General features: G+C 36.4%; 1 long non-coding RNA gene across 1 annotated transcript in view; it reads left to right on the forward strand.

The window, feature by feature from the left end:
* LOC130355886 (uncharacterized) overlaps window positions 1-14,095 on the forward strand; it is a 111,622-nt gene extending 97,527 nt beyond the window's left edge. Inside the window, exon 3 of the long non-coding RNA XR_008888690.1 lies at window positions 13,692-14,095. This is a non-coding gene — a long non-coding RNA (uncharacterized LOC130355886). The remainder of the gene's footprint in view (window positions 1-13,691) is intronic.
* The last annotated feature ends 5,213 nt before the right edge of the window (window positions 14,096-19,308 follow it).

Genomic DNA, 19,308 nt, shown 5'->3' on the forward strand with positions numbered 1-19,308 from the left:
GTTGTATATTATTATTATCATCATTATAATAATCATTATTAGTACAGCACAAGCCTGTACAGACCAGCATGGCAAATAATTAATGGGCTAAAAATGTATTAAGGGAGTGAACTTGCTGTTCTTTGCTTAGTTTACAGGCTTCCGTTTATAGCATAACGCAGGGGTAATAATAAATGTAATATTTGATTTGTACAGATGTGTTTACTAGCATACTGAATACATCCTAATAGTGAGAAGGTATCCTACAACATGATTCCATTTAAAGAGAATGCATCACCAATTTTCTATTTTTTATTTTAGAATTTTTTTTATATATATATATATTTTCGAAAAAAGTTATTTTCACTTGTCAGTAAATCTAAAACGTAAATAATAGTTTTTTCTTTTTTTCCACTGTTGACCAGCAGAGGGAGCGAACATGAGAATTTGAAGGTAGCAAGGAACCTGTAACTCGGCTGCTGCAAATTTGGCCTTGCTCTTCTCCTTGGTTGTGACCTCTCACCTTCGTTTCTCTTGTAGCTGTTTGCAAAATGAGGCAGGAGTAAGTTTTCTTCAAGACCACTGTGCAGCACAATTGTGTTGACGTCTGCACAATGGTGGTGAACAGCTGATACAGGCACATGGGTATATTCACATAGGGCAGAACCGCTGTAGATTTTACATCTGAATTTTGCAGGAAGAAAATCTGTAGCATATTACACTACTAGATAAGTTGATGCCCTTTTAACAAATATAATACATATACTGTGAAAAATTACATACACCAGTAAAATTACAAACACCAAAACATTAAGAAAATGAGCACCAACATTTGCTGGGTCAGGTGCAGAGTGCCAGGGCCAGCAAATGTATGGCATGAACAGTGCTACATATAGCATTGCCACTTATCTCCCTTTGGCCAAAGACAGTAAAGAGTGATGCATAAAGCATCGCTGCTTACAGTACAGCAGAGAGTTCTGTCATAAGTAGTGTTGAGCGGCATAGGCCATATTCGAATTCGCGAATATTCGCGAATATATGGACGAATATTCGTCATATATTCGCGAATATTCGCATATTCGTTATATTTTCGTTTTATTTTCGCATATGCAAAATTTGCGTATACGAAAATTAACATATGTGAATATTAGCCCATACAAAATTAGCATTCGCGAAACTTCGCATATGCGAAAATTAGCATATGCGAATTTTCGCATATGCGAATTTTCGCACACCAGTCTCTCACAGTAGTATTAGAGCCTTCTTTATACCACACAAGCTGGAAGCAGAGAGGGATGATCACTGTGATGTGTACTGTGAAGAGAAAAAAAAAAAAACGAATATTCGTAATTACGAATATATAGCGCTATATTCGCGAAATTCGCGAATTATATTCGAATTGCGAATATTCGTGAGCAACACTAGTCATAAGCAAGAATCCCTGCTCTAGTACTGATTCACCCAAAGGGAATCATCAAAAAATTGGATTCCAACAAAGTAAACAATAAACCAGTGTCCCCTAACCTGTGGCTTGTAAGCTGTTGCAAAACTACAGGTATATGTACCCTGTACCTTACCTAGCTGCACACTTCATTTAGTGTTAGAGCTCATTCATACTATGAAATCTCCACCCAGAGATATTCTGTGCAGAGATTCCATCTGGCAGGCGCAGGAAAAGCAAGTCATACTATGACGCTTGAAAATGAACTGTGTCAGTAGATAGCAATGCTCTTCAGATCAGATTTCACCTAAAGATTGAACATGTTTAATTTTTTTGATGGAGATTAGGTTCAGAATTTCTGTAGTGTAAATGGTGCAGCAGAATTCCATTGGGAGGTATGTGAATGGGCAATCCCCAACCTGTGACTCTCAAAAAAAAAAAGTCCCAGCATGCCCCATCAACAAAAGGTTGGCATGTAACAGAATGGCCAACAATAACATGCATGTTCCACTTATAGCAGGCAGTGTCTTCAGCCTAAGTGAATTTATCTGAGGGTGTTTTCTAATGTGGGGCTGGGCAGCTGTTGCAGATCCACAACTCTCATTATGCCATGTCAGCCCAATTGGGGAACACTCAGCGCTTTAAGTGTGCAGCGAGGTAAGGTATAGAGTACATATAGGGTTTTCTCTATCCCCGCCACCTCCCTCCCTTTGGCTTGTTATGTCATGATGAGAGTTGTAGTTCTGCAACTGTTGGAGAGCCACAGGCTGGACATCATTGACTTATAGCCCTATAGCATGCAGTGCCTCCTGCCCTAGCAAGTTTTTTTTTTCTCAGCATATGCAAAAAGTGCTATAAGGAATATGTGTCTATGCCATTTTCCCCTATTCCCTCCTCTCACCTGATCTTAACAGTGCTTGTGCTGGTGTTCATTGTGTCCTACCTGCGTAATGAGGTATGGCTGCTGTGCTGTATACAGTGGGGCAAAAAAGTATTTAGTCAGCCACCAATTGTGCAAGTTCTCCCACTTAAAAAGGTGAGAGAGGCCTGTCATTTTCATCATAGGTATACCTCAACTATGAGAGACATAATGAGGAAAAAAAATCCATAAAATCACATTGTCTGATTTTTTAAAGAATGTATTTGAAAATTATGGTGGAAAATAAATATTTGGTCAATAACAAAAGTTCATCTCAATACTTTGTTATATACCCTTTGTTGGCAATGACAGAGGTCAAACGTTTTATGTAAGTCTTCACAAGGTTTTTACACACTATTGTTGGTATTTTGGCCCATTCCTCCATGTAGATCTCCTCTAGAGCAGTGATGTTTTGGGGCTGTCGCTGGGCAACACAGACTTTCAACTCCCTCCAAAGGTTTTCTATGGGGTTGAGATCTGGAGACTGGCTAGGTCACTCCAGGTCCTTGAAATGCTTCTTACGAAGCCCCTCCTTCATTACCTGGGCGGTGTGTTTTGGATTATTGTCATGCTGAAAGACCCAGCCACGTTTCATCTTCAATGCCTTTGCTGATGGAATGAGGTTTTCACTCAAAATCTGATGATACATGGCCCCATTCATTCTTTCCTTTACATGGATCAGTCATCCTGGTCCCTTAGCAGAAAAACAGCCCCAAAGCATGATGTTACCACCCCCATGCGTCACAGTACGTATTGTGTTCTTTGGATGCAACTCAGCATTCTTTCTCCTCCAAACATGACAAGTTGAATTTTTACCAGAAAGTTCTACTTTGGTTTCATCTAACCATATGACATTCTCCTAATACTCTTCTGGATCATCCAAATGCTCTCTAGAAAACTTTAGACGGGCCCGGACATGTACTGGCTTAAGCAGGGGGACACGTCTGGCACTACATGAGTGTTACTTTGGTCCCAGCTCTCTGCAGGTTATTCACTAGGTCCCCCCATGTGCTTCTGGGATTTTTGCTCACCGTTCTTGTGATCATTTTGACACCACGGGGTGAGATCTTGCGTGGAGCCCCAGATCGAGGGAGATTATCAGTGGTCTTGTATGTCTTCCATTTTCTAATAATTGCTCCCACAGTTGATTTCTTCACACCAAGCTGCTTCCACATTGCAGATTCAGTCTTCCCAGCCTGGAGCAGGTCTACAATTTTGTGTCTGGTGTCCTTCGACAGCTCTTTGGTATTGGCTATTGTGGAGTTTGGAGTGTGACTGTTTGAGGTTGTGAACAGGTGTCTTTTATGCAGAAAACAAGTTCAAACAGGTGCCATTAATACAGGTAACAAGTGGAGGACAGAGGAGAGTCTTAAAGAAGAAGTTACGCGTCTGTGAGAGACAGAAATCTTGCTTGTTGGTAGGTTAACAAATACTTATTTTCCACTATAATTTCAAATAAATTCTTTAACCTCTTAAGGACTCAGCCCATTTGGGCCTTAAGGACTTAGAAAATTTTATTCGTACATTTTCGTTTTTTCCTCCTTGCCCTCTAAAAAATCATAACTCTCTTATATTTTTATTTACAGACTAGTATGAGGGCTTCATTTTTGCATGACCAGTTGTCCTTTGTAATGACATCACTCATTTTACCATAAAATGTATGGCGCAACCAAAAAATACTATTTGTGTGGGGAAATTGATAAGAAAACCGCAAATTTGCGGTTTTAACCAAAAGAGTGCGTTTAAAACCTCTATTTTGCTGACCTATAACTTTTTTTAAGCGGCGTATGAGGGCTAATTTTTTGCGCCGTGATCTGTACTTTTTTTTATACTTCATTTGCATATATAAAACTTTTAATACATTTCTTATCAATTTTATTTGGAATAAAATGTTATACAAAAGCAGCAATTTTGGCCTTTTTAATTTTATGTTCACGCCGTTCACCGTACTGGATAATTAACATTATATTTTAATAGTTTGGATATTCATGCATGCGGCGATACCAAATATGTTTAATAAAAAAATGTTTACACTTTTTGGGGGTAAAATGGGGGAAAACTGACAATAAAATTTTTTAGTGGGGGAGGGGATTTTTCACATTTTTTTACTTTTATTTTTTACTTTTTTTTACTTTTATTTTTACACTTTAATAGTTCCCATAGGAGACTATTTATAGCAATCATTTGATTGCTAATACTGTTCAGTGCTATGCATAGGGCATAGCACTGAACAGTGTTATCGGTCATCTTCTGGTCTGGTCTGCTTGATCTCAGACCAGAGCAGTAAACCCGTGGAAGGCAGCGGAGGCAGGTGAGGGGACCTCCGTCTGCCGTTCTGGATGATCGGATCACCGCGACAGCACTGCATTGCCGAAGCATTTCGTCCTGCGTTGTTAAGGGGTTAAAAATCAGACAATGTTATTTTATGTTTTTTTTTTTTTCATTATGTGTCACATATTTGAGATATACCTATGATGAGAATTACAGGCCTCTCTCATCTTTTTAAGTGGGAGAACTTACACAATTGGTGGCTGACTAAATACTTTTTTGCTCCACTGTATATAAGTTTGGTGAAGAGCAAAACATCATCAATATTTTCAGCAAGCCCCCTAGGACGTATGCTGGTACTGCCTGCACCATGCTCACACCTCCCAGCATACTTGCCACAAAATGTAATGCGGAACCAAATATTGTGGGGAGGAAAAAAATTAAGCAATTTTTTCTTTTCTTATGCCTTTCACCATGGGGGTAAAACTGACATTATCTTTTTTCTGTAGGTCTGTACAATTAGACCAATATGCAATTTATATATTTTTGCTACTTCTTTAAAAAAATGAAAACTTAAATCCATATATATATATATATATATATATTTTTTTTTTTTTTTGCTACAGTTTTATTGGTACCTGTTTGGCATAGATCCGATTTTTTGTCAGTTTTTCATTCCATTTTTACTGGGATGCAAAGTGATCAAAAACTGTACCCCCATAATTTACTCTTTTGATAATATTGCTTTTTTATTCCTTTTTCACTCTACCTAGAGAAATTAACTCAGTGATTACTTGTATGGTACACTGCATTACTAATGTATTGCAGTGTACTTTAGTAGGAAGAACTGGATGTAGTGGTTGCCACAGTCACCATCATCACTACAGTAGGCTAAAGTAGTGAAGAGCTGAGGTGGAAGCAGGCTTGTACCGTAAGAGCAGCCAGGGAAGAGGGTGGAGCACACCATACAAGAAGATAGCAAAGTCAGAGGGTATCATTGGTCATGTGAATCCACAAGCTAGCAGGTGAAGAACCACCATCTCCCTTGTGATTAACCCCTTACTGACCCCCAATTTAGATTTTTGGCTTATGTTTCCTTCAACTTCACTTTCTAAGACCCATAATGTGTTTTGTTTTGTACTGATTATCTTTATACTTTTTATTTTACCATATAATGTATTATTATTTGTAGCTATTTGTAGCAACATTGTTCAAATACAAATGAAATTGCTTAACTTTATGTAATATAAAATGGGTATGCTAAATTTACTTGATGGGCCAAAGAAAATGAATTTAGATGATAACTGTTTTGTTTTACTATTTAAAAAACTAAAGAACATAAAAAAGTCTTAGGGGTCAAAACCTGACAATGCAGGGTTTATAAATACATTTTTTTCATTCTACGGTGTGAGGGCTGAAAATTTTTTATACAAGGAATCGTAGGTTTTATCTGTACCGCTTTTGTGCAGATTGCTCTTTTTGATCAGAAATGTAATAATTTAATAGTTCGGACAATATCACATGTGGAAATACCAAATATGTTGGGGTTTTTTGTTAATCATGTTTGTTTTTTTAACCATTTTAATGCCGCCATACCTTGTGATTGCTGCATTTAAACAGTTAAATTACCAGTATAAGAGTGATCTCCAATGTAAGTCACTACAGTGGGTGTAAGCTGCAGTTAGCAGCCAGTAATTGCCAGGGTTAGTGCGAGCTTGACTTAAAGCAGCCCCACAGGTGTCCTGTTCAGGTATCTTGTAGTCTACAAGTAAATGAGCCCACAGCTTACAAGACTTGTGTATACAACCTAACTGAAGATCTTGGGACATTTAGAAGGGTTCGATGACAGCTGAGAGGCATGAGCATGCTTCTTCAGCTAGCTGCCTCCTACTGGAGTGGATTCTGGTCTTCTGCATGATGGTGGCCACTTCCCTCTACGCCTACACTATAACTATGACATGCACAAGCTGCAAAGCATGTGCAGTTCACAGCATACATGGCTCCAGCAAAGGAAATAGAGTTGGGAGGCATCTCGATCTCTTAGGTCCTGTGTGTGCCATATAGCTTCTCTATGTCTGTGTAATTCACACACAGATGTTATTAGACATGACAGCCTCCAGTGAAAGTACTTATTAGCAAAAAATAGAAAGGCATCACACAACACAACAACACATTATTTACATACACTGCATACATTAAAACAAACATCAGTACTTAAGAAAAAACCTGATTCACTTCCCTTAACACCTGGTTTCTAATAACAGTAAACCCCGAATTCTTATACCATTAAGCATTTCTTCTTCAAGAGCCTTTCATTGAGAGTTTGCCTATAAGGATTGGAATGGTATAACTTCCTCTTAGCAATTAACTAGTATAGGATACATATGTTGTTAAAATGTTGATAATAATAAAAAAAAAAAAAAAAAAAAACAAGACATGGATAGTAGATGCAGGCCATAGCGTACCATAAAGACCTTCCAATGAGAATTTTTATGTTGAATCATGAATCCTAAAGATTGTTCACAAAAAGGTTTTTAGAATCTGGTATGATTTATTTGCATACTATAAAAGTATATATAAGTCATAGTGGCATATTTTAATTTTGTTGCCATATATACTGTCATGGTTAGGGCACATAATCGCTTGTGGGTTTAAAAAAAAAATAAAAAAAGTTAATACTTTTTACAGATCCCATTAATTTTAATGTATTAAAAAAGAAAGCATTTTTAGCAATTCAATAAGGATCTTATGCGTTACAAGACCAGAAAAACAGTACAGTGTTGTCCACACTGGAGTGTTGTTTATGTTTTTTGTGCTGTGCTAAATTCCTAATCTCAGATCCAAAGCGTTTTTATGGGACTTAAACAGATAACAAAGTGCATCAGTCAAAGATGGAAACATAAATGACAACATTTGCCTCATCTTTGGGTCCTTACCCGAGTACCAGACTCCAAAATAACTGAAGAATGATTCTATATGTATCATATACATCACAGTTCATAGTAACGTTTCAAAGCTACTAAGCTTCTGTGATCTGGTAGTCCACAATTGCCATTTTCACATACCCTAAGAAAACGTTTTTCTTAAAGAATTATAACAAGTTTAAAACACGTATGATATGTAAACAGACCGAGTGACTGCATACAAAAGCTGTCAAATCTCCCCTCTTTGAACTTTCTCTTTTAAATTCCTATATAAGGACGGAGGAATAAACTGAAAATCTTCTTGATCCCAAAGCCAAAAATATTTAACTGCATCAATATGCCCTTTACTACTGGTAAATACTACCAGTTGCACATTATTTGTCATAAAATGAGACAGAATGTTTACATACATGAAGAAAATTAATTTACAAGAAGAATTTTGTTTAAATATTTAACATATCACACAGGGTCAGTTGTTCCTTCATTGTGATCATATTGAAAGTTTTATTTGTTTAACCTTGTCAGAACGTAGAATATCACCTCGGTCACTTCTAAGGTAGTCCAGTGTATGTGTTTTGCTTCTAATAGACCTTTCCTCCTGGTTAAGAAGCAACAATACAAACAAAAGAAATTTAAAAAATAAGTAATATAGTAAGAATTATGACACTAGTTTTTACAATAATGTGTTGAAAATACAAATCAGATTTGAAAATTTACATAGTATTTCAAATAATTCTGTATAGTGGATTTAAAATTTCTTAAACTGCATGCTTTATGTATTTATTGGAAGTTTTTTTTAAGTGAAATTCAACCAGTAAAAAAAATATGTTTTTGTTAATTCCTCCACAGTTATGTTTAAAAGAAAAAAATAGAAGCTTTATAATAATCTAATTATTGTTAATAAAAAGTAAAAGGATTAAAGTGTGTTAGTGCTGGTGGATTGTTGAAAAATGTTATGACCTGTGAGATGTAAAATGTTTGTGAGTTTTTTTTTTTTTGAGGGCTACGTAATAAAAAAAAAATCTGCAGATAAGTTGTAGATGCCTAGATTAGTAAAGTGAAGACAGTGCTCAATGTATGGGATCTTCCAGAGTGTGAGGAGATGATTTGTTTGTTTTTCAAAGGCTGTGAAGAATGACTAAAGTAGATTGTCAGCGCTTTCAAGATGGAGTGTTAGGTACATTGAAAATACATCGATCTGTTTTTTCACTTTGGCAATGAGTTTGCTTTAAAAAGATCAGTAGAGGGAGTGATTCTTATCTTCCATTGACTTGCTTTATAAATAGCCATGGTCTAAGCTAAAATATTATTCCCTTACCCCTGTGTCTGAAAAAAAGGCTGCATATATACAACATGTATTCAACGTGACTATTGAAGAATATGCTTTAGTGGTACCTATATTTCAAATTTTAAGATTACTTTTAAGTTTACTGTTATATATTGATTATTTAGAAAATATGTACAGATAACTTTGTAAAATACACCAGCTGTAGTAAAAAATAAAAAAGCATATACTGGTTTGACTCTTAGTTTAAGAAGTGAATGATTTGTGTGTGGTTAGGTAAATGACATTATTTGTTACATACATGTCTTGCAGATTTCTTCATATCGAGATGCCTGATATTGGGTATGGTTTGAAGTACAGCAAAAGTCTAAGGACAGCCTTAAACCCCTTGTCAGCATCTGGTCGCAAAACAGCAGTTAATATAATATTAGATTTGCAGGATTTATCAGTGGTCTGGAAGTCCAGCATGGGTGGATAGCACTAGGCAAATCTAATTCCTTAATACAAAGACCTCAACAGCCTATTAGAGGCACTTGACTTCCATTTGGAAATGTTAACTTAATTTTACCCATTTTCGGTTACTGACCTGGTATCCGCATCAGGGGAAAAAAAGCCTTGGCAAAAGATCACAGATTTGTTAATTTAGTATTATGTATTTGTGTATAAATTAATGAGTGTAATATGTGTATCATAAATAAAACAGACATGACTTTGCATGCAGTGAATTTTAATGTGTGTTTGAACTTTTGAGTGACTTAAATATTAAAGTTATTTCCCGGACTTAGATAAGGAAAATGTGGTTTATATTTTTACAGTGAATGAAACATCAATAATTTAGGAAAACATTTGTTTACAATTAAGATTATGAATTTTTATATAGCTTTGATGATTATTTCATCATATCAATACTCGGAGATCAACACGTTATACATTTACTAGGTGTTTTCGCTTAAAGAATGATTACGCTTGGGTTTTTTTTTTAAGAAAAGGGGGGGGGGGTCAAAATTATTTCCTTTTATGGAACTTTTCATTTAGTTTTAAAAACTAATAGGGTCTAGTTAAAATATTTTTCCCACAAAGAAATCATAATTAATAGAAAATTGGTTATAACAGAACAAGCATTGCATTAGGGTTTTAATAATTAGTATGAGAGCATGTAACAGATGATAAGGTTTAAACTCCAGCATATATATATATATATATATATAATTATATAATACTTAGACATTTATATCTTCCATTACAATATTTAAGATATATATATATATATATATATATATGCACAAATGCTATATATATATATATATATACACATAACATATGTTAAATAAATAAAAAAATAAAAACATATATATATGTATATATCTTTCTGATATATACAGTTTTTTGCATATATATATATATATATATATATATATATATATATATTTACATATAGGTTTTGTGTTAGTTAATATTATATAGTGCATAAATACATTGTATTAAGGCAGCGTTTCCCAACCAGTGTGCCTCCAGCTGTTGCAAAACTAAAACTCCCAGCATTCCCATATCATGCTGTGAGTTGTATTTTTGCAACAGCTACAGACGCCCTGGTCGGGAAACACTGCATAAAGAAATAATAAAGTCAAAGTGTCTGCAAACTTGGCTAAGATATGGTAACGCTTATTTTATATATTTACACATTCATAGACTTTATTAATATATTTATGTACATGATATGTTTTTGTCATTTTAACAACCCCATTCAATAGAAAATCTAAAGTCTAAATCTAAAGTTTAATAGGAGAAAATAATTTTTATTCAAGTATACTAATGATATTAAATAATGGAGACATTATAATCTAAACATATGTTGGAGAGCATGGCTAAAATAAAACAAAAATCTATTCATCTACTTAGATAAAATTTTCAGTTATTTTTGTTGTTGTTTTTTTAAGGAAGGAGATTACTGGAAAACAAAAAAGTTTTTTTCCCAAGATCCCTAAATAAATGACATTGCATGCAGAGATATACAAACCTATGTGATGTTTGATTGTGCCCATTAGATGGTTATTACACAGGGTCACAGGGTCCAGTAACAGCTCATTATTGCTACTGAAATCAGCAAGTTTTACACAATAGGGTCCAAAAGTCAAGTAATGATACCCTGGGATGGCGTACACTTAGAGCACAACAACAGGCTCTAGCCTTAATCCACTGTCTGAAATAATTGATAGATCCGAGACACTGGTATGCGTCATCTTGAAACCATGTTTTCTAGCTGTGAAGGTCTGCAAAGCAGCAAACACTTTGTGTAGTAGACACGTGGTCCGATCATTGATGGGTTTACTTCATACACATGTGGTTTACATTGTAGATAGATGAAGCGATAGATAAAATGATAGATTGATAAAATGAAAGATTGATAAATGATTGATGAAATGATATGGATGATATGGATTACTTTTAGGATAGCTGTTAAAATGATCTGCTGCTCACTATCAGATCAATGAACTATACTCCTTTTCATGAATATTTAGGAACCTGTGTATAATAAGTAAAGGGATCGCTTGAAAAAATAATAAAATTAAATTAAAAACATAATCAAGTATTAAGAAATTGGTATAGGAAATATTGAATGGGTTATATGAACATAGCATTACATATGTGTCCGTTTATTAAAAAATGCAATAAACATTAAAATAAATTATCTTGTACCCTGCATTCTATGCGATAGATTCATGTTCCCATTTATTTTCATAATTTAAATTCCCAAAATTGATATGAATCTTCCTGGATATAGCAGCAATAAAGATCTGTATTTGGTGACATAAAATTATAAAGGTACATACTGCACCTCTGTATCTCTTCAATTTTATATGGCTATGTCTAAAGATTTCTTGTTTCAAGGATTTCAGGTTTATTATGTAATTGTATATTCTGCATAAAAACATTGTTTAGAGGACTATACAGTGTCTTATGAAGTGCCTGAAGGCTTGTGATACAGAACCTTAGGGACTCTGTGTGGCTTCAGGGTCGTGCACACTGCAATGCCATGTGTATTTACTCTTACACTTAGTAACACAAGCTCCAAGAAGATTTTTCCCAGATGAGATTCAAACCCAAGACCCCAATGCTGCAAGGCTAGAGTTCCACCATTGATCTACCATGTCTTCTATAACACCAGATTACTCTGTATTTTAATATATTTCTGAATATTATTGTCATCAATGGAAGAATAATTGACTCAACCATTGACTACAGCCATTACCTCAATAGATGGAGATGTATTCCTTTGGTCATCAATCATTCAGGTTTTACTCTATGTAATCAGATATTTTATGGCAGAATGTATACAATGATATTTACAAAAATTGGACTAAATTACTGGGATCATTGCAGAAATCTGTCAACTAAATGATAAAATTAATTCTAGTGAAAAATGTCAGCACAATGTTCAGATTGGAGAGGATTGATATGTGTATGGACAGCTTTAGATGCAGAAACATCTTGTTTTAGAGTATCTATTGCTGTACGTATAGGTTTGTAAGGTTGGATTCACATATGTCCGGTAGCCTAGATCTTGACGCAACTGATGCCACAACTGATGACAAGTTATCATCAGTTGTATGGCATCTGATGTCCATTATTTCTGGATGGCAGATAAGCTGCGTTCCCCTGTCCGATACCCTCCGGCATGTCCAACCATTCTGCATCAAAATTGAGACACTGGATGATTGTGAACTGTCCCATGAATGGGATCAAATGAATGGGATCAGTTCTAGCATCAGTTTCCCTCCAGTGCTTGCCGGAGGGAAACTATGCCGGATGCCTGATAGAAGTGAACTGAGCCTAACTGGTAAAAGTCTTTTGACCTCCAGTTTTTACACATTATCCTCATGTTGACAGTTTGGTGTTGGTGTTGTAAGTAGAGAATCCACATGTCAATAATAATCTGATCTTTACGGTTTCAACTGTGAAAGCGATGGAGGCCTGAATGATAGAAGTGCAGCGGCATGTAGCTATGCATAGTTTTAATCTGAAAACTGTGAGAAAAGTTTTTAGTTTTAAGCATGCACTATAGATTATATTCTTTATGTAACCCTTTAGTCAACAAGCATGGTTTCAAAACTACAACAAATATACGTATGCACATGTGACAATGTGGAGAATTATGGTCACAACTGCTATCATTTTGACAAAAAACTTCTGGACATAAAGCTACTTGCCCCCTCGTGCTTTCAATACACTTGAGCAGCAGTACAAAAGACACAATGATAGGATAGTTCACTGAACAGTGTCTTTGATGTTGTCAGGTGACCTCAGTAAATGTCATTTTAATCTAAATATGTGGAATATGTTGGTGCTATAGGGCTGGGTTCACGCTTGCAAGCAACGGACAGAAAACGTCCGTCCTGAGCTTCTGAGCGTGGCCAGTGCCAACTGAATCATTCAGTGCTAGCACCGCGCAGACATTGTTGTCCCCACAGATGGCAATGTCTGAAGAGGGAATTCCGCCAGAACATTGAACAGGTTCAATGTTTTGGCAGAATTTTTTATTGGAAATTCCAACCAGAAAATTCTGCAGTGTGAATGAGTTCATGGAAAACCCATCCACCTACATGTCTAGCTTCCTGAGTGGAATTCCGGTCAGAAATTCTGTAGTGTGAACCCGGCCTAAAAGTAAATAGAGTTGCACATGCTAAAGTAGCAGATACTAAATTTAAGCTCAAAACTTTGCCATTTCATCTAGTGGGTATCAATACATAATATCTAGAACCAGTTTTGTGCTGTATTATTGTACAACAATATCATTCCCCTTTAACATACACAGTAAATTATCATTATTGTTTCGTACATGTAAATAATTGTATTTCTAATTTCTTTCTTTTACAGGATTAAACTTTGGAACAATTATTTGCTTACTACATAAGAAGCCTTGTGTGGCTGTATTCAAAGCACCCTATCAGTCAATACATTCGTTTTACAAGCATGTCAACTTCTGCTACGCCTTCATCAAGCTCAATGGAGTGATCTCCAGTTACAGAACAGCACTGTGCTCCTAGGGTGCATTAATGCTTTTCATAAAACAATTCAGCCTCACTTCATTACATGGTAATGCTATTTTTTTTGTTAGTATCACGGTCAGTAGAGCAGGTACTCAACAAGAACGGGTCAGGAAATGGTATAGAGGCCGACTCAGGAACAAGGGCCCACACTGAGCAGCTATGCACATTCATAGCCTTTATAAGGAACCATAACTAATGTGATAATGAGAAGAACAGAGTTACAGTGCATAGGAGAGAAGAATTGTTAATTGACAGAGGCATTGCTGCCTATACTCTTGGATGTATGATCATATTCATTATACATGTAATTGAGAGTCTAGCTAGCAATGTCTGAAAGTACAATTTATAAAGGTTTTCTAAAACATTTGTAACCATTCTTTATGCCACCGAGTTCATTCCCTCTTAAATTATTAAAGAAGTAAGTTCATTACATTACCATATTTTTTTCAATTTGTATTATAGAAGTTTATCCTAATTACAGGTACCCATTTCAACTAATGGAACAATATTTTGAAAAAAAGTTTATAAATATATGTGTGCATCAAATTAAATATAATAATTTTAAAAAACAGGACCCAACAATAAAGCATGCTGAACTATTTCACAAAACCACACAGAAAGGAATCCTAGGAGAGCGATTATAGCTTCTGTAACTTCCGATCATTTTGGTGGAAGGTGAACAAACATTTCAGGCCACCCGTGTGTTAAAAATGAACACAAAATCCTTTTATTCTAAATATTGAGATTCTAGATCTGACTTTGAATAAATTTCCACAGTCATAAAACCTATTTGATCAGCTTTACTAAATGTAGAAATGAATCAGCTCTCCTGACATGTCTTCTTTAGGAAGTTGTGGCATTTCCGGCAAAATAACAATTCTGGTACACCTTTTCTTAGAACTCTGCAGCTGTATGTTTGTATGTTCTCTGTGTTTGCGTATGTTTCCTCCACGTATTCTGGTTTCCTCCCTTACTCCAAAATATATTGATAGGTGAATTTAGATTGAGAGCCCAATGGGGACAGGGGACAATCCGACTGATTACAAGCTATGCACAGTGCTGTGGAATATGTTGGGGCTACATAAATAAAGGAATTATTATATTGCCCTTCCTTTGTTATGCCTTCTGTAAAAGTATGAATAATAAGACAACTGGCAGTACCATTCCCCAAGTAAATAAGGTAAGTCCTTACACAGTTTCATACTGTCGGAGATGACTGGATAAAAGTCCTGACAAAAATGATGGAAGAGGATATTGCCCTAGCTTTTTAACATAAACACACAAATCGTAAATATGACACAATGAGGGGGAATTTATCATTCACGTAGCCTAATTTTATCTGCAAATAATCATGAATGCTTTCACAAGACCCAGTTTGTGCAAAAATTTATAAAGAAATGGCACCTCCTAAAGTGTACCTGTCATTAGCAAAAATGTTTGATATAATGTAGAAAATAACATTATATTATAATTAGGGATGAGCAAATCTGATGAATCCGAATTCGATACTAATTTCAGGAAAAATTTGATTTGCTATGAATGCGAATATACGTTGCGATTCTATCGCTTCATTGAACTCCATTTAGTGGGGTCAAGGCTCCAGGGCGTCTAAAATGGCAGATCCACATGTGAGGACAAGAGGCAAGGAATCCTGGGAAGGAGGGAAAAAGGGTAGGCGGGATGACCCTGAATCACATGCAGTATGTAGCCAGTCATCCCTGCAGCCAGTCACCCCTGTGATGACACAGGTTTTTATAATCGGCAACCATATTTCGGCCAGTAACTTCAGCCTTTCACTGCAGAGAGATAGATAGGGACAGACAGTGCTGTGTGTTGCACAGAAAAGCTTTTTCCAGTAGCGATTCACCTCCTAGTCAAGTCAGCATTCTGTTACAGAGAGAGAGAGAGACAGAAAAGAATTCTTACTGCAGCAATTTACCTCCCAGTCACTGTCTACAGCGTTCTAATACAGAGAGCAGTGTGTTGCACAGAAGAACAGCAGCAATTCAGCACAAGCACAGATCCTGCCTAAAAGTACTGATAGGGAAGGGAGTGAGATTGAGAGAAAAAGTGCAATTTTGGGTGTAGCACACTGGTGTGTACTGTTGGTGTTGTTCACAAATACTTTTTTAAGCGTATAGGAACAGATTTTCTGCCCTCATAAGTGCATACCACATACATACATCTAAGTGGTGTACTATTTTGTTCCAGTTAAAGTCTCAAGGGCCCAGATACTGTGAAAGGTCAGGCAAAAGTACTCACCAGCTGGTGTTATATACAAATACTTTTTTAAGCATACTGTAGTGCATTTTTCTGCCCTCATAAGTGCATACCACATCCGTACATTTTAGTGGTGTACTATTTTGTTCCTGTTAAAATCTCAAGGGCCTAGATACTGTTAAAGGCCAGGCAAAAGTACTCACCGTCTGGTGTTATACACAAATACTTTTTTCAGCATACTGTAGCGCATTTTTATCCCTTCATAAGTGCATACCCCATATGTACAACTAAGTGGTGTACTATTTTGTTCCTGTTAATCTGTCAAGGGCCTAGATACTGTGAAAGGCCGGGCAAACACACTCATACTGGTGTTATACACAAACACTTTTTTAAGCGTAATGCCCTCATAAGTGCATACCACATAAGCACATCTAAGTGGTGTACTATTTTGTTCCTGTTAAAGTCTCAAGAGTTTAGATAATGTGAAAGGCCAGGCAAAAGTACTCACCGGCTGGTGCTGTAAACAAATACTTTTTTAAGCATACTGTAGCGCATTTTTCTGCCCTCATAAGTGCATACCACATACTTAGACTAAGTGGTGGACTATTTTGTTCCTGTTAAAGTCTCAAGGGCCTAGATAATGTGAAAGGCCAGGTAAAAGTACTCAATGGCTGGTGTTGTACACAAATACTTTTTTGAGCATACAGTAACGCATTTTTCTGCCCTCATAAGTGCACACCACATACTTACATCTAAGTGGTGTACTATTTTGTTTCTGTTTAAGTCTCAAGGGCCTAGATATTGTGAAAGGCCAAGAAAAAGTACTCACCGGCTGGTGTTATGCACAAATACTTTTTTAAACATACTGTAGCACATTTTTCTCCCCTCATAAGTGCATAGAACATACTGTACGTACATCTAAGTGGTGTACTATTATGTTCCTCTTTGAGTCTCAAGGGCCCACATACTGTGAAAGGCTGGGTAAAAGTACTCACCAGCTGGTGTTATACACAAATACTTTTTTGAGCCCACTGTTGCGCATTTTTCTGCCCTCATACGTGCATACCACATACGTACATATAAGTGGTGTACTGTTTTGTTTCTGTTGAAGTCTCAAGGGCCTAGATACTATGAAAGGCCAGGCAAAAGTACTCACTGGCTGGTGTTATACACAAACACTTTTTTAGGAAGGCAAAGTTTGATCAACTCAGAAAAACCCTTAACAATATAAAATAGGATAATGTCCTCAAAAACAAGAATACTGACACTAAATGGGAGACTTTTAAAAATATCTTAAACTCTCACTGTAAGATGTATATACCTTATGGGAATAAAAGGGTCAGAAATAAAAGAAAACCAATATGGATGAATATAAACATTAAGGGGGAAATAAGTGACAAAATGCAGCATTTAAACTACTAAAACAAGACGGCAGTGAAGAAGCATTAAAAAGCTATGGAGAAAAAAGTAAAATATGTAAAAAAACAGATAAAAGATAGAGACAGAAAGACTCATTGCCCAAGAGAGTAAAAGTAACCCCAACATGTTCTTTAACTATATAAATAGCAAAAGGGTCAAAAATGAAAGTGTAGGCCCCTTAAAAAATTATTTTAAACGGGGATCAGGAAAAAGCAAATATATTAAACAAATTCTTCTCCACTGTATTCACTGAGGAAAATGAAATGCCAGGTGAAATACAACGAGATAAGGTAAACTCCAGAGTACATGTCACCTGTCTAACCCAGGAAGAAGTACAGTGCCACCTACAAAAAATCTAAATAGACAAATCACCAGGTCCAGATGGCATTCACCCCCGTGTTCTAAAAGAATTAAGTAATGTAATAGACAGACCACTATTTTTAATATTCATGGACTCCATAGTAACAGGGACTGTTCCCCAGGACTGGCGCATGGCAAATGTGGTGCCAATATTTAAAAATGGGACAAAAGGTGACCCCGGGAATTATAGGCCTGTTAGTTTAACCTCTGTTTTATGTAAATTGTTTGAGGGTTTTCTAAGAGATGTATTTTCAGCATGGCTTCATGAGGGATCGGTCATGTTAAACTAACCTGATCAGCTTATATGGGTAGGTCAGCTCCAGACTGGACCAGGGGCAATAGCTGGATGTCGTATATATATGGATTTTTCCAAAGCATTTGATATGGTGCCACATAAAAGATTGGTGCATAAAATGAGAAAGATTGGGCTGGGGGAGAATGTGTGCAATTTGGTAAGTAACTGGCTCAGTGATAGGAAACGGGGTGGTTATTAATGGTACTATTCTGATTGGGTGACTATTACTAGTGGTGAACCACATGGGTCAGTCTTGGGTCCTGTCCTATTTAATATATTTATTAATGACCTTGTAGAGGGGTTGAATAGTAAAGTAGCAATCTTTGCAGATGATACTAAACTCTATAAAGCGGTAAACACTATAGAGGACAGTGCACTGTTACAAATGGATCTGGATAGGTTGGAGGTTTGGGCTGAGAATTGGCAGGTGAGGTTCAAGACTGATAAATGTAAGGTAATGCACATGGAGAGGAAAAATCCGGGCTGGGATTATGTATTAAATGGGAGCACACTTGGGACAACTGACACGGAAAAGGACTTGGGAGTGTTAGTTGACAGTAAATTTAGCTGAAGTGACCAGTGTCGGGCAGCTGTGGCCAAGGCAAATAAAATCATGGGGTGCATCAATAGGGGCATAGATGCACACGACAAGGAAATAATTCTACCGCTGTACAAATCACTAGTCAGACCACACATAGAATACTGTGTACAGTACTGGGCACCAGTGTACAAGAAAGATATAGTGGAGCTGAAGAGGGTTCAAATACGGGCAACCAGGGTAATACGGGGAATGGGAGGACTACAGTACCCAGAAAGATTATCAGAATTAGGGTTATTTAGTTTAGAAAAAAGAAGGCTTAGGGGCAACCAAGTAACTATGTATAAATATATCAGGGGACAATACAGAGATCTCTCCTATGATCTATTTATGCCAAGGACTGTATTTATAACAAGGGGGCATCCTCTACGTTTAGAGGAAAGTAGAGGTTTCTACGCCAGCACAGACGGGGGTTCTTTACTGCAAGAGCAGTGAGACTGTGGAATTCTCTGCCAGAAGAGGTGGTCATGGTGAACTCTGTAAAAGAGTTCAAAAGGGGTCTCGATGCATTTTTGGAGAATAATAACATCACCGGTTTTGTATACTAGAATT

Source organism: Hyla sarda, chromosome 2 (assembly GCF_029499605.1).
Source record: "Hyla sarda isolate aHylSar1 chromosome 2, aHylSar1.hap1, whole genome shotgun sequence".
In the NCBI taxonomy this organism is placed as follows: domain Eukaryota; kingdom Metazoa; phylum Chordata; class Amphibia; order Anura; family Hylidae; genus Hyla; species Hyla sarda.